The 17,289-nt window shown below is 42.5% G+C and overlaps 1 protein-coding gene across 1 annotated transcript in view; it reads right to left on the reverse strand.

Moving 5' to 3' along the window:
- The window catches only part of PTP4A3 (protein tyrosine phosphatase 4A3), a 153,029-nt gene extending 135,955 nt beyond the window's left edge, over positions 1 to 17,074 (reverse strand). Inside the window, exon 1 of the mRNA XM_069081357.1 lies at positions 16,904 to 17,074. The gene's annotated coding sequence lies outside the window, so the exon portion shown is untranslated. The remainder of the gene's footprint in view (positions 1 to 16,903) is intronic.
- Between the last annotated feature and the right edge of the window lie 215 nt (positions 17,075 to 17,289).

Genomic DNA, 17,289 nt, shown 5'->3' on the forward strand with positions numbered 1-17,289 from the left:
AGGTCCAGGATAGACAAAGTAAAAAAAAAAAATGAAAGTCTAGGTCTTCAAGAAGTTTAGTCTACCGGGGAACCAACACCTACTCATCGATTTATATTCAATATATATCCTAGGTAAGTGGGGAGGGGGAGGAGGGGGAAAGAGAGACACTAGCAGATGGCAGGGATCAGGTTTCATGTAGAAGGTAGTATTTAAACTGAGTTTTGAAGGAAAATTGGTATTCCAACAGGCTGAGATGAGGAAGATGTGGATTCCAGAGATAGGGGAAAGCCTAGGTAGTAAAGCTATGTACACTTCCTCATTCTAAGCCATCAAAACCCAAATAATGAGCCACAGGAGCTTGGGCTTGAGGCCATTACTGGCCAGTCATCTTGACTTAACATCTTGCCTCTAGACTCAGATGACTCTGGAAGACAGAGTGAGGCTGACAACTTTGCACAGCTCTGCCTCACTTAAATCCAAGTCATGTGCAAGTCATGACATCACCCTTGTGATGTCACTGGTCCTCTTTGAAAATGAAGGACGAACAACAGCAATGTAGAAAAGCACACAGATGAGAGATGACAAGCCAAAGATATGGAACAATAAAGTCAGTCTGGCTCTACCCGAAAAGACATGAAGGGAAATTTCAGAGAAACAGATAGAGACATATAGATAGATATGTGTGTGCTCTATACATACACATGTATATGTACTTATATATGTATACTGCATATGTATACATGTATATGTATGCATAAGCACATAAAAATTTTTCCCTGTATATTATTTCCCTTCATATTATTGTTATATTATTATATAATTTATCACATAAATTATATAAATTGTTATATATTCATATTATATTTCCTCATATATTTTATATGTATATAAATCTATTTTATATGTATACAAATATATGTACACAAACCTATTTTTATACATAAATATGTATATAAATGTATTTTATATGAATATAAATATGTGTATAATATAAATATATTTAAATGCATATATAAATATGTGTGTATATATATGCATATATAAAGCTAGAAAAGATAGATTAGAGCCAGGCTAAAAAAGGCTTTAAATACCAGGGAAATTTGTGTTTGACACTAAAAATAATAGGGAGCCAGTGCAGTTTCCCAGAGCAGGGGAGTGAAATGGTCAGACCTGTGCTTTAGGAACATATCTCTCAGGCAGCTATGTGGAGGGTAGATTGAAGAGGGAAGACTGGAAGTCATTCCCATTGACTCTGGCCCACTGGAGTCTCCCTCTGAAACTTTCCTGGCCTTTGTCTTCTGTGCCACCCTTTGAATATGCCAGCTATGACAGCAGAACCTCAGGGATGAAAGGGACCTTGGACCAGAGAAATGCCGGAACACAGAATGGTGGTGCAGAAAGGGGCCTGAGGATGCTAGAGCTGGGTGAAGACATAAAAGTTATTGAGGCTGTCCTCCTCACTTTACAAAGAAGGCCCAGAGAAATCACATAGCAAGTCAGGTGGTAGTGTCACTAGACTGGACCCAGGAGACCGGATTCCCAGCTCTAATATGATTTTCACTGCAGCAATATCCCCCAAAGTGGCAGGTATTGTTGTTTTGCACACTCCTACACAGAAGGATTTTGTCTCTTTGCTAAAACTTTGCTAAAACTCTACGGAGGATTTCTTCATACTCCCAGCACCTGTTACTAGGCCCTACACTAGCTCCTTAACAAATGCCTGTTGAACTTAATTGGATTATCATCTCCTCCTGCATAGGAGGTGTCTCTTCTCCTATTTCCCCAAAAGCATCAGTCACACCTGGCCACACAACACAGGTGCTCAGGAAAACCCCTGTCAACTGGTTGGGGCAGTGTCAATTTTTTTTTTCCTTTTGGAGGGAAATTGGGGTTAAGTAACTTGCCCGAGGTTACATGGCTAGTTTCTTTGTGTGTGTGTTTGGGGGGGGGGGGGGGGGGGGGGGGGGGGGGGGTTAAGAGTCTGAGGCCAGAACCAACTCAGGTCCTCCTGGCCAAAGCTTTACTCACTGCGCCACCTAGCCGTCCCTAGGGCAGTGTCAATTTCCTAGGGACAAGAGAAGTAATCAATTCAGAAAAAGAAACTCTACAGTCAAATCCCCACTAGCTCCGGGGTCTTCAGTTTTGTAATCCATAAAATGGGGAGAATAATGTTTATAGTATTCCTCAGTGAGGTTTTGGAGGAAGGGGAGAAAGGAGAAGGGAGGTTGGTCAGTCCCATGATTTCATCAGTGACTGGAACTCCTGTGAGCAAACTCCCTCCACCACCACAGATGAACAATTTAAAATCATATCCCTGGGTACACCAAGAGGTTAACTGAAGTATCTGGAGTTCCACACCTAGTATGTGTAACAGAAAGTACATGAAACTCTTGTCTCCCTAAATCTGAGGTCTCTCACTAAAGTATTATTGGGGGTGGGGGTGGACACAAGACTTGGTAAACCATAAAGCAGTACAGTGTAGTAGGGGGTGGACTTGGGAATCAGGAGACCTGCGTACAAATCCTGCTTCCAACAACTTGCCTGACTTTGCAAACAAGGCTAAGCCATCCCTCCATAACCTTCAATCTCCTCATTGACGAATAAAATGATGAGGATACTGATAGAGACTGCCTCATAGAGTTGGGAGGGAAGTTAGAGCTCAATCAACAAGTATTTAAGTGTCTATGTACCAGATACTTTGTATCCCCAGATGCTACAAATACAAAGACAAAAATGAAACAGTCCATGCTCCACAAGGAGCTTACATTCTGTGAACTTTAAATGTTACAGAAATGTGAATGGCTGTGTTTAAAGGTGAGCCATTATTATTAACTACACAATTATTGTCAATTGGAGAATTTATCCAGAACCCTTAGGGCCTTATAATGGGAGAGATATACTAAGGGAGGCTAAGGCAGAACTGACAGACCTCAGCCTAGTTAGACACTAAATTTCCTCCACATTGAAAGTCAGTCCTTAAATTTCCTCCATAATGAAAGTTAAACCCGAAATTTCTGTCACAATAAAAGTCAACCTTTATATTTCCTTCACAATGAAAGTCAACCCTTAATGGATCCCAGTGGAAATGACAAGAAAGCATCTTTGGGGTGGGGCTAAAAGGAGGACAGTCCATTGTGGGTCTATAGACATCAATCTGAAGACATTAAGCTTTCAGTCAACAAATATTTACTGAGCACTCTCAGGTCCTATTGTCAACACTAAAAATTATATAGAGAAGAATAAAGCTGTCCCCCATCTGCAGGATAGATAAGACAACAGCACACAGGATACTTGGCAGGTTCAAAACCCCCTCCTGGCTATTTCTACTCTCATCTTACCACAAGTCCTTTATCATCATCTCTCTGAACCACAGCACGATAAACTCCAGAGAGTCTTCCTGCTTCCTCTCAAACTCAAACTCACCTCTCCCCTCTCCTCTCCTTCTCACTGTTGCCCCAACATCTAGTGGTGCGAATCCTTTCTGCACCAAATGGTTACTTATCAAGTAGCATCTGAATTTCTCTTCCTGGCATTTAAGGGATGCCATATTGTGGCACCGTCCACTCTTTCCAGTCATGCTTCATCTTATCTTCCTTCCCCCAAGCACTCTCCATCCAAGTAGAACTGAAGGACTGAAAACAATAACTCTAAAATGTCTACAGGATTTTAAGATTTGCAAATCGCCTTCCATATATTGTCCCATGTGGTCCTATTCCCCTACAGACCCAGCAATCTCTTGCCTCTACCCTGTTGCTGTGCTCCATCTTTGTCCACAGAATTCCCCATCCATTTTTTTAGAGCTGAGCACAATGACTACCTCTTCCATGGAGCGCCTCCTGACCCTGTTAGTCAGTAATGACCTCACAAAGCACTTTGTCAACACCTCTTTAATGGACCTATCATTTATCTTTGCTCTGCTTGGTTTTGCTTTGTTTTCTTTTTCTTTGAGACTGGGTCTCCCTGTTGTTCCCAGGCTAGAAATATTGCTGCCCTTCAAGAACCCATTCCCACTGTTGAGCAGCACTAAATCTGAGTTAGGGTTCAACCCATTCCATTTCTGTCCTGGACTGGCTTGTCCCTCCCCGAGTTGTCTGGTGGCCCCCATTCCCAGGACTCACTGCCTTGGGGTCTGCTCTAGTGTGGATACTCAATTGGTCAGTGTCCTACCTGCTCTGAACTGATCCAGCAGCCTCAGACTCCCTGGTAGTAGGGATTTTACAGGCATACACTATCATATCTGGCACCTATCATGTATTTGTTTACATTTATTGTTGTTGTTCAGTCATTTATGTCCAATTCTTCATGACTTCATTTGGGGTTTTCTTGGCAAAGATACTAGCATGATTTCCCATTTCTTTCTCCAGCTCATTTTATAGATGAGGAAACTGAGGCAAATTGGGTTAAGTGACTTGCCTAGGGTCACACAGCTACTAAGTGTTAACTCTAATCTTCCTGACTCAAGGCTCCCACTCTATCCACTGTGCCAGTGAGCTCTCCTATTCATTTATATATTATATTTATCTATCCTCTATCGAAGCCAAATGCTGCTGTTAGACTGTGAGCTCCAAGAGGGCAAAAACTCAGCTTTGTCTAAACTCTTCATGTGTCCCAAGTGGCTATCACAGTTTTCCGCATACACAGTAGGCACTTAATAAATGTTTGCTGTATTAACCCCATTTTAAAGATGAGAAAACTGCATTAAGTTTAGTGGTTTGATCACTTGTCACAGAACTGGTAAACAGAATTCGGTAACACCTAATCAAGTGTCCTTTGTACCACACCACACTGTGCCTCATAATTATCATTCCCAGCATTCCCAGAGCATTTTCATGTGCTGCACGTGCCATCTCGTTTGACCCACACACCAGCCCAGAAAAACTGTATGAAGGGTAAGGATAATTTCCCCCACATTTAAATGGAGAACCCAAGGCATGAAGGTTAAATGGTTAAGTATGGAACCAAGCTCTCATTTGGAAAAGACTAAGGGGACTCAGGTGTGACAGAGAACAGGGTCAACTGCAGTGGTCAAGGAAGGCTTCCTGGAAGAGGTGGGATTTATTGGGAGTGGGTAAGATACATGAAGGCCCAGGGGGCAAGTCAACATTTATGAGGCAGATCCCATGAGCCAGGCACTATGGAAGTGGGAAATCAGAAAGACAAAAATATCCCCCAGTCTCAGACCATAAGCAAAACAATAATGTACAATCAAGACATGTACAGGATCAAATGGAGATAATCTCCGAGGAAACACAATGAAAATGTGCAGTCAAGAGATGGAACGACCAGGACAGCAATGAATCACAGAATACGTGGAGCAATAGGGGCGGCCAGGTGGCTCAGCGAGTAAGAGCACCGGCTCCAGTGTCGGGATGACCTGGGGGATCAAATCCGGGCTCAGATACTTAGCACCATACCCAGAAATAACTGGCCATGTAACCTTGAGCAAGTTACTTAACCCCGATTGCTTTCAAAAAAAAAAAAGAATACATGCAGCATTGTAAAGTGTAAGAAGAATAGAAAAACTGATAGATTTGGAGTCACAGGACATGAGTTCAAATTCAGCCTCTGCCATGTATTATTTATGTGACCTTGAACAATATCACTTCAGCCTCAGTCTCCTCTTCTGCAAAATACAGGTACACACCACCACACCCAGCCAGATTTTTATTCTTGAACCATTCCTATCCCTCATGGCTTTCCCCATGGAATACTATTCACTCTTTCCCATGAACCCTTCAAAATCTGATTTGTTAAAATTATGCCTAACTTTCCTCACCTTCTCATTCTCAAAAAGATGGTATGATTGATGCCCTACTGCCCCCAGGCTGCCATCATTCCAACACTAGTGTCTCCTCACTGGCCAGAATAAAATCCTACATAAAATGTATGATATCCTCGTATAACCTTTTATCGATCCTGATTTCCTGGAATAAGGCAGATCTTTTTGCAGAGCCATATTCAAGTCATAGGTCTCATTTCACCACCTCTGTGATAACTATGAAATCAAATGGCCCTGGTGTCCTGGGTTCAAGGGTTCTACATTTGGAGGTCCCTTCCAACTGTGTCATTCTATGTCCTAAAATCTCTTCTACTTGAGTCTTACAAAAGGCTGGTAAAAAAAATGAATATAGTAAAATAATACTAACAGTAGTTCACATTTCCATAGTACTTTGTTACAACAATCTCACAACATCAGGAGTCACATATTATTTATTATCATCATCATTATTATTATTACTCTTTTCCAAATGAGAAAAGAGAGGCTTAGGCAAGTTAAATGGTTTTCCCACAGTCAAAGAGAAAAGAGGTAGAAGTCCAACCCAGAACTCCAAATTCCCAGCTCAGCATGTTCCACTATACTCTGCCAGAAGTAAATATTGGGTTTGGGCTAGTGTAATCAGGGAAGGCTCCCTGAAGAAAGGAGAACCTGAACTGGGTCTTGAAGGATGTCTAGGATTCTGAGAAAGGAACAGATAGAGAGAAAGGAAGGCACCAGAGGCTTAGGGGTGACATGGCTACAAGAGTTGGCTGTCTTCCTTCTCAGGAAAGAAAAATGAAGAGAGGTGCCCAGAACAGAAGATCCTCAGTTCTGCATACCTAGGAAGAGGTAGACACTAAAGGAAGAAATCTGGGGGGCAAATGGAAGGGCTCAGTGAAAGTTTACTAAGCACCTTCCTTACAATAACCCTGTAAGGAAGGTAAGCACAAGTCCTATCATTCCCATCTTACAGATGAGAAAAACAAGGCTTACTGAAGTAACTTGTCCAGAATCACACAACCATTAAGTGCCAGCACTGAGATTCAATCCCAGGTCTCCTAACTCCTGATCCAATTCCATTTCCAAATCCAAGGAAACTTCACCTAACTTCCCAATTCAGCCTAAGGGATTAAACACCCATTGAGGGCTGACCACATCAAGGGCAGAGCTCAGAAGTCAAAGAGTTCCCAAAGCAGAGACTCATTAGAGAGAAGCATGAGGGCGCATGGGGTCTGCAATTAGCCTGGATCAGCAAGGAGTCATTGTTTCTGGCCCCAACTGGCCCCAATTGCCTAGTCCTTTGAAGAGAGATGAGAACTGAAATCAAAGAGAATCCAAGGTCAGAGTTGGAAAAGACTTGAGGGTTCATCTAACCCAGAGCTTTTAAACCTTTTTGATCTCAACAGACCCTTATATCTATCTAATGAATCCTATGGACACCCTTTGCATAACATTTTTTAAAATTTCATAATTGCAGGAAACGCTAAATTTCAGTTAAAGGTTGGGGAACGTGCAGCCTCGAGGCCACATGTGACCCTCTAGGTCCTCAATCGACACATCATAGAACAAGTTTGGATTCAGTCAAAGGATGCACTTGAGGACCTAAACGGTCACATGGGGCTTTGAGGCTGCAGGTTCCCCATCTCTGGTTTAAAGAAAATAAAGATATGGGGTTTTGAGGGACCCCAAAAATCTCTTCATAGCCCCAGGTTAAGAACCCCTGATCTAGTCTAATCTCCTCATTGTTCAAAAGTAGAAACTAAGTCCCAGGGAGGGGAATTAACTTGCCCGATATGACACAGGGAGAGGAAGACAAAGTAGAATCCAGGTCTTCAGAAACCCAGGACAGGATTCTTTCTATTGTATCTGCCAGCCATTCAGAGACATTCAGATTTTAAAAGTTCGAAGGATCCATGATTTCAATGGCATTATTGTTTCTCTGACCAGCATGGATTCCAACCTTTTTACACTTTACTTCATCCCCTCTTGTCCAGCCAATGATGCTAGAAGTCTTAGCTTGACTGATCTTCAGAAGACAGACACAGCCTGTCACAGACCTTTCTAACTTCTGATACCTGACAAAGCTTCCTTCCTTTAAGAGCCTTTAAGAGCCCAGGACCACCTCCATGACACAATAAGTCTTTGGAGGGAGACTTTAGTGGAATCTGAAGAGGAAAAAGATAAGAAGTCACATGGAGATACAAAAAAGCTTCCCCATCTCAACGTTCCTCCTCACTGAAGATGATTCATTGAGTGGTTTCAGAATATCTTCTCATTCAACCCAATAAAACATTTGCTGAGCACCTCTTATGTACAAAGCATTAGAGGAAAATATTAAAACTCTGTCATTCCCTCAGTCATCAGAAGTACATGGAATATTCTATCGCCCATGAAACCAATCTACTATGTAAACATCACTTAACCCAGTGCTTGGCACATAACAGGTACAATACAAATCCTTATTGCTTGTCACCTAATACACACCTTTGACCATAGCTGGCTCAAACACTCCAGTGGCTCCCAACAGATGATCACTTCGAATAAGACCTGTCTGATTGGGTTTTAAGGCCACTTGGAACTGAGGGACACAGCTTTCTCCTCTTCCTTTCCTACAGGAGAGCTTCCTGTTCCAGCCAGGCAATAATAATAATAACACTAACAATAGCTAACATTTACATAGGGCTTTAAGGTTTGTAAAGTGTTTTTCCGTATATTATCTCATTTTATTCTTATAGCAAGTCTAAGAGGGAGAGGTGTTACCACTATCTCCATTTTACAGATGAAGAAACTGAGGCTAAGTGATTTGTTCAGGATCACATGGTTAGGAAGTATCTAAGGCATAATTAAACTCAGATCTTCCTGATTCAAGGTCTAATGCTCTATCCCCTGCACCACCTAGCTGCCTCAACTAGCCAATCTCCTTACTGTCTCTGAGCTCATCAAGCTTGTTCTCAGATCCCTGTTTTTGGTCATGCCCTCTCCCATTCCTTTATGTCTCCAGATCCTACCCCTACTTCAGGACCTGCTCAAGTCCTAACTTCACCAGACAGTCTTCCTTGGCTAAAATCATAGAATCTCCAAGTCAAAAAAGGCCCTTAATAATTTACATTTGACTCCTCCTCAAAACATAAATTCTTCATACCATGACTTGGTTAAGGGGTCATGCTAGCCCTTGCTTCAACACCTCCAGGGAAAGGGAACTCACTAAATTCAAAGGCACTGCATTTTTGGATAACTATATTTAACAGAATCAATCAACAAGCATTTATATTAGGCACTTAAGAAAGGTTCTCTCAAAATGAGTCAAAATCCATTTCCCTGTAAGTTCTCCCCACTGGTTCTAGTTCAACCACCTGGGGCCATGAGCCCAATGACAGTCCTTTGGATATCTCAAGATGGCAGTCATGTTTCCCCCCACAAGCTTTCTCTCTGTACCACATAGATTCTCCCTTCTCTGAATTCCTAAGGTACTTAAGACTCTACATTGCACAATCTGGCGCTTATTTATACAAAGCCTTGTCTTATTTTCTTCCTTTCCTGAGTTTGAATCTATTCTCTGGTGAGCTCTCTAAGGTCAAGGCCCACACCTTCTGTTGGTGATGATTCAACATGGGAAAAAAACAAAGTTTTGGGAAGGTAGTGCCTATTCTTGTGGATTAAGAGGACAAAACACATGCAACAAATCTCTGAACATTACATGAATATGCATTAATAATAGGCGCAGAATGACACGTTATGTGACATCCGAGAAGAAAGTCATTACAATAGATAGGCTAAGGAAAGACTTACCAAAGAAGAGTGAAGAAGGATATTCAAGAAATTCGAAGACTAAGAGCAAAAAAGTAAGGGAGATAAAAGAGCCAAGATCAGATGAAGCACAGAGTGCATGTTAGGGGATAAGGCAAAATAAGGCTGACAAGAGTTTGGTCCTTGAATGTTAAGCTTAGAACCTCAGAACGTAAAGCATCAAATGTCAAAGTTGGGAGGAATCTTGGAACACAGAACATCGAATGTCAGAGCTGGAAGTTTACTCAGTAGTCAACAGGGAGCCCCAGAATGGTTCTGAGAAGAGGAATACTGTTATATTTAAGAATAAGGAAAATTAGTCTGGCAACACATGAAGGAAGGACTAGAAAGAGGAAAGACTAGAAGCTGGAAGACTTCCAGAGGATCAGTGAAGTTGGGGGTAGAAAGGCCTTTAAAGATCATCTGATCCAACCTCTTCCTCATTTTACAGAAAAGGGAACTGAGTCCTGAGATGGTTAGTCAAGTGTCTTGCCTAAAGTCACAAATGTGACATGTTCTTTGTCCTAAGATCACTTTCAACCTCTGACACTTCATATTTGATATTCGTGTCCTTTCAGCTTCTGTGTTTTAAGTTTCCTTCCAGCTCAAGAATTTTATGTATCTCAGAAGGGTACTAATATGCCTAGAAGACTCTCTGGAGGGGAGGGGGGGAATCTCTATGTTGAACCCAGGCCCTTGGACTGTAAAACCAGCCTTCTTTTTACTTGTACCACTCTGCCTGCCATAATTAAGGAAAGAGGAATGGGTTTAGGGGAAAATACATACAGCTCAGCTTTCGACATTGTGAGTTTGAATTTTCAAAGAACCACCCTGTTAGAGAAGTCCTAAATGAATTCAGAGCAAAGATTCTTAACTTGGGGTCCATGAATCTGTTAGATTTTTTTTAATTTTGATAACAGTATTTCAATATAATTATTTTCTTTTGTAGTCCTATTAAATTTTATGTTATACATTTAAAAACATTATTCTGATAAAATGTCTATAGACTGATTCATCAGACTGCCAAATGGGTCCACAACACACACGCAAAGAGGTTTAAAATCCCTTATTTAGAGACTCAGGTCTAAATTTGTCTCTTCCAGGGGACTGGATACAGGGCAGCCACTAAGAGAGATGATGACAGGAGAATGATGTGATTTGGGGTACCATGACCCAGAAGTTCAAGTTTTTAGGGCACTGTCACTCCAGAGGTAGTCCCTCCCCAGGGAGAGACCTGATCATGTTGAAGAAAATCAGTCTTGGCCCAGACTGGAGAGGCTGTGTCTAAAATAACCTCATCTCCCTTCAAGACCAATTTGACTCCAATGAAGGCCAGCACGTAGTCCTTCCCAAGGCAGCCAGTTGTGCCAAGCCAGAACAGCAGAAAGCCAAAGCTATTTCTGTACACTCTGGCACTAAAAGGTCTGAAATAAGGGACCTTGAGATTTCCAAGATCTGTCCCTCCTCCCACACCAGTCACCCCAACTGGTTCTTGTAGTGAGGACTACCTGGAAAATTCTAGGCAGGCAGTCTACAAAACTGGAAATTCAATCTAAACTCAGATGTCTGACCCTGCTCATTTAGAAGGCAACAAAGGTGAGAAGGAAGAACACTGGGCCTTTCAGTCCAGAGATCAAAGATCAAGTCTCATTTCTGTCGCTGTTTTTTCAGGGTGACCTGAAATAACTCAGTTTCCTCTTCTGTAAAAGAATCTAATGAAAGTACTCTGAAAATGATAATGGCCTAATGAAATCTTAAGGAACTGCTATTGTTGAGAATTTCTGGGAAATCTAGGACACTGAGTAATATTATTCCTCGGTCACTGAAGAATAATTTAGCTAGTAAGTAACATAAACGAGAGGGGAAGGGAGAGACAATGCAAGCTTAGCTTATTTAAAGGAATCTTTTTTTTTTCCTTTCAGTCAACAGACACTAATTGAGTACTTACTATGCCTAGAACATCATAACATCATGCCCAGCAACTGGGAGAGATGGACAGATCCAGTGGTCATTAATGTATGTTTTGACAAAGTAATAAAAATAACTTAGCTTTTAGTTCAGGTGAACTCAAAATGACTCTTTCCCTATCAGTCTAAATTGTTAACGCCTACACTGTTTAGGCAGAAGCTCAGAGAGTCTTTCTTTTTTCCCCCAGAAAGTTTTCTAAGCATATTAGTACCCTTCTGAGATACACAAAATGCCAGAGCTGGAAGGAACCTTCGAACACAGAAGACAGAATGCCAGTGCTAGAAAGAACTTTAGAACACAGAAGACAGAATGTCAGTGATGGTTACCACTAGACACAAAAGGAAGAGAGATAGAGAGGACAGAGAATATGTCAGTGTTGGAAGGAATCTTAAAACACAGAAGTTGAAAAGACACTGGAAATGTCAGAGATTGAAAGAGATCTTAGGACAAAGAATGTGAAATGCCAAGAACTCAAAAGAACCTTTGTGCACAGAATGCAAGAGCTGGAAGGAACCTTAGAACATAACATTTTAGAACCTGAAAAGATCTTAGAATATCAAACACAGAATACTAAAGCTAGAAGTAGTTTTAGATTTTGAATTCAACCTTCTCATTGTATAAAGAAGGAAAGTTCTGCCCAGGAAGAATGAGGAGTGACTTGCCCAAAATCACAGAGCTCAGAACTAGAATATAGGTTTCCTAACTACAGTTCCCAGGCTCTTTCTCCTACACTGGAGGACAGAGCACTGGACTTGGCAATTGGAAAGATCTGGGTTGGAATCCTGCCTCACATACTTACTAAATAACCATGTGACCCTGAGGCAGTCATTTCTCTCTCTGGGCCTCAGTTTCCTGATTGATAAAATGTGAGAATTTAACCTGCTGATTTCTGAGGTCCTTTCCATCACTAAATCTATCGGCTATGAAAAGGCATAGCAACATAATTCCTTCATAAAATATTCCCTGATAGTTCCACCCCACACAGCTTTCTTAACTTCTTTCATGCCCTGATGCTTGCAATTTATATCATGAAGTCTGGCAAAGGGATTCTTAACTTGGGGTACGAGCACTATCTTGTTCATTTCTCTCTCATTGTCCCCTGTACATAAGTTTAGCCTTCACAAACAGACCAGGAGAGCCTTGAATGCAGAGCCCAGGTCTCCTCTTCCTCCTTCTCTCCCATAGGCTAACCTATGCTGGTTCACTCATTGAAAGAGCTAAAAAAGGAGTAATCTCTGTTCCACATCAAAGAAGGGAGAAGACACACTCACACATGAAAACCCTCTGCTCTGCGGCTTCCACCAGAGTGAGGGAATCTGGATTTTAGTCTCAGCTCTGTCCCTGATTTACTGTGTATGTCACTTCTGCCTCCCAAACCTCAGTCTTTTCAACTATAAGAAGAAAAATATGAACTAGATGGTCTCCATGTTCCTTTAAGCTCTGACACTGTTCTGAGGCCCCTTCTGGCTCTAAGTGACTTTATGAAGATGTCTATTTGGGTAGTATGCCCTCAACTCCTGCCAGGCCATGATCAACCCTCTCTCTACTTCCCCCTGGTACTTTCTCAGACGGCTAGAGAATGTCTCAGGGGCTTGGGACAGGAAGGCAAAACCACAGTTTTCCTAACTCGTCCCAGAGCCAGACAGACACAGGAAGCGGATCCCTGACCTAGAGGAGGGGGTGAGAGGAAAGAGAGCTTATGAAAGTCCCTGGAGATGGGTAGGAATTACCCACAGCCTTCGGCTTCTGCCAGGGGCCAGGGTCAAGGGCAAAGGATTCCAGTCCTCCCCAGCTGGGACTGTTTCCCTCCTTCCTGGGAACTCTCTCTGATGCTCAGAGCCAGTGGGCAGCCTACGTGCCTCTCTTGTTCTCTCAGGGGACTGCCGTGGAGGGAGGAGAAGGGGCCCAAGGGCAGTCCTGGGCTTTATTGCCACTGACATTTCCAAGGGCTTCAAAATATACAGGATTGAGTTTGCACTCCCATGAAAAACACATGCCTGTTTATATTGCCAAGTACACACAGAAAAAGGCACAAAAAATTCACAAATACACATACCCATGTACCTACCTAGACAGACATGCACATACAGGCATTCACACCTGCCTGCATTTTTTGTATAGACACATACACATAAATACAGAAGACATGAACACATACATACGTGTAACAAATACAGTAAATGTGTTCATAGGTCAATATTGCACAAGTTAAAATCTGGGAAAGTTTGCAAAATTTGTCCCATTCACATAAAAAAAAACCATGAACCTATGACACTTTCAAAAAGCATTTTCATAAACCACCTTAGGAAATACTCTAGGTATATACAGGAAGAAACAGGATGGAATAAATGGAAACATGACTAGACTTGGAGGCAGGGAAGTCCTGAGTTCAAAACCTGCAGAGACATTTATTAGCTGGGTGATCATAGACAAAGCACTTTAATTAATTATTAGGCATTTATTAGCTATCAGGTACTGGGACTACAAAGATAAGAACTGAACAGGATCTATTCTCAAGGACCTGACAACGCATACAATACAACAGATGTAAGTACACACCAAATAAATCCAAAGACATTTGAGGAGAAAGGCACTAGCAATTCGGGGAGAGAGAGATGATTGAGAAAAGTCCTTGTGGTGAAGTTAGTAAAGGTGGGCTTTACAGAAAACTGGGGATTTTAAGAAGGTGAAGGGAAGAGAGTTCCAAGCATGGGGGACAGTCTATACAAAGAGAGTAAGGCAGGGGACAAAGGGTCATGTCTGAGACCAGTCCAGCTAGACTGGAAAGGCCATGAGGGAAAGAGAAGCATAAGAAGGCTGGAAAGGTAGTTTGTGAAAAGGCTGTAAGGTTCAACAGAGGAGTTTCCAAATGATCCTAGATCTTAGAGGGAACAGGATCTCCTAGAATGTAATGGGCAGAAAAGTGACAGGGTCACACCTGAGCTTCCAGAATATTCTTGTGGTAACTAGGGGGAATGATGGCTTGGAAAAGGAAGAAATCTGATAGAAGGAGATCAGTTAGGAGGTTATTACAATAATGTAGGTGAAAGGTGAGGAGGATCTGAAGTAGGCAGGGGGGTCGGGATGGCTGGGCAAGCAAGGATAAGGAAAGAAATGAACATCACTTTGAAGGAATGGCTTACAAAGCTTGGCCACTGATTAAATATACCAGGGGAGGAAGAGTGAGGAGGTGACGATACCCCAGAATGGATGAACCTCGATGTCCAGAAGGATGGCAAAGTCCCCTTGACAGAATCAAGGAAGTTCAGAGCCCAGGGGTGGACTTGAAGGGAAAGATAATGAGCTTAGTTTTGAACATAATGAGTTTGAGATCAACAGGATGCACAGTTATAAATTTTCATTTGTAAAATTCACTTGTAAAATTTCATGAGACTACGCCCATTAGACTATGAACTCCATGAGGGCAGGGATGGTTTTATATTATGTTCCCCAGCCCCAAATTCAAAGTAGGCGCTCTGGAAATGAAGGAGAAGGGGAAAGAGGGAGGTTAATAACCATGACAGAAGGATATGCATTTATTAAGCACCTACTATATGCCAGGCATTGTGCTAAATGCTTTATAAATATTGTCCCATTTGATCCTCCCAAGAACACTGGGAGAGAAGCTATCATCATCCCCATTTTACAATGGAGGAAACTGAGCCAAACAAAAGTTAAGTGACTTGACCAATGTCACACAGCTAGTAAGTGTCTAAGATAAAATCTTTTTTTTTTGAGGGGGAAGGCAGGGCAATGGGAGTTAAGGGACTTGCCCAAGGTCACACAACTAGTAAGTGTCAAGTATCTGTGGCCGGACTTGAACTCAGGACCTCCTGACCCCAGGGCCAGTGCTCTATTCACTGAACCACCTAGTTGTCCCTAAGATCAAGTCTAAACTCAGGATTTCTAGACTCAGGGCCCAGTGCTCTATCCCACTGTATCACCTAGCTGCCCTTAGTGTCTTCTGTCTGACATTTCCTCCTATTTACTATTCCTCTTTGGAACAGCAAGCCTGAGCGTCTTGCCCTCCCAGCTGATTTTTTTTTCTAATTAAAGGGGCCATCCCTTGACTTACTTCTTAAAGAGGCCTTACCTCACTCTAAGTGAGTAGTGAAAAGGCCTTAACCTAAAAGGGCCAGGGTCTCCCATTGCATCCTGGGTCATCTCCAGTCATCCTGATGAATATCTATCTGGTCACTGGATCCAAATGGCTCTGGAGGAGAAAGTGAGGCTGGTGACCTTGCACAGCCCTGCCTCACTTAAATCCAAGTCAAAGGCAAGTCAGGTCACCATTCCCTGATGTCATGGTCCTCTTGGAAAACAAATGGCAAACACAACAACCTCCCATTTACTTTGTATATTTTGTATAGATCTTGTGTGTATTTGGTGATTTGCATCTTTTCTCCCCCATTAGAACGTGAGTCCCTTGAGGGGAAGGACAGTATCTTTGCCTTTCTTTGTAACTCCATACTCAGTACAAGGACTGGCACATAGTAAGCACCTAATAAACACTTATTGCCTGCCTGCCTATGTGACCTTGGGTAAGTCATTATTGAATCAGGGTCTTACTTAGTCTCTTCACCTCTAAAATGAAAGGGCTGAACTACATGAGATCCAGAGGTCCCTGGTGCCTGCAGATCGAGGACCCTAGGATCTTCTTCCTCACATTTAATATTTAATTTAAACTCTATTAAATAAGAACACAGGCTTTAGAGACCAAAGGGATCTTACCCAGTCATTCTAGTCCAATGCAGTCATTTCATAGATGAAGAAACTTGGGCTCAGAAAGATGTAGTAAGTTAACCAAGGTCCCACAAGTAGCAAACTGGGAATTTATGATTCCAGCCCAGGCCTTCAGAATCCAAATTCTGTGTTCTTTCTACTACAGTATGCCACCTCTCTCTGTTATTCCCCAGTACCTTGGAGTTCATGTATCCTGGAACCAGATACTGATTAAAGACAATGAAGATTTTAGAAATGAATTCAAAATTATACCTTTCTCTCTCTCATATTACTTATAATGTCTTTGGATAATTTGATATAAGAGCCTGAAGTAAGGCAAAAAGTACTGTCCTGGGCACCCTGCCACTGAATTGATGCATGACCATGGATAAGCAAGTCTCTTCTCTCTCTGGGTTTTCAGCCTCCTCCACGGTGAAGTGAGGGTCTGGCTAGATGGGTCTCTAAGGTCCCCCCTTCCAGCTCTGACAGTCTATGTTCCAAGATCCCCTTTGAAGCCTGCCACATCCAAATCTCCCAGCTGACCCAAGACCAGCATTAAGTCCACACCAGTCATCCTCTGTCTGGAGAACACTGCCTAGTTTCAGGTCAGTAGGCATCTCCCCAAATAAAAGCAACTGTGGAAAAAGGAGGAAAAGAAAGAGAAGATGAGCCCCTGTCTGCACGTACCTCAGTGGGGAGCCCTGGACCCTTCAGGGATAACGCAGCCCATTGGCCTCAGCCTCCACATCCTCAATTCTCTACCGTGCCCAGTCTCGGTTTGGTCTCTTCCTCCTCTGGCCTGTGGCTTTCAGACTTGGCCCATGTTGTGGATCTAAGAGAGAGGAGAAAGTGAGAAAGCAGAGCTCAAACTGCTTACCCACAGGGGTAACACCAAGGAAAGAGGTCTAGTGCTGGTGACGAAACCTCCCCAGGACAAGGGGGATATTGGGTGTCTGCCAGAGGAAGGTATTTCCCCAGCTGCAGGAGAGAGTTCTCCCTACACACCTTCTCTGCCACACGGGTAGCTGGGATGGGCTGGGGGGAGGGGGAAGGCCTGTGTGGGAGGAGAAAAA

Source organism: Petaurus breviceps, unplaced genomic scaffold, assembly GCF_028583685.1.
Source record: "Petaurus breviceps papuanus isolate PSGF00001 unplaced genomic scaffold, PetGlider_PUasm1.0 98, whole genome shotgun sequence".
NCBI classification, from domain to species: domain Eukaryota; kingdom Metazoa; phylum Chordata; class Mammalia; order Diprotodontia; family Petauridae; genus Petaurus; species Petaurus breviceps.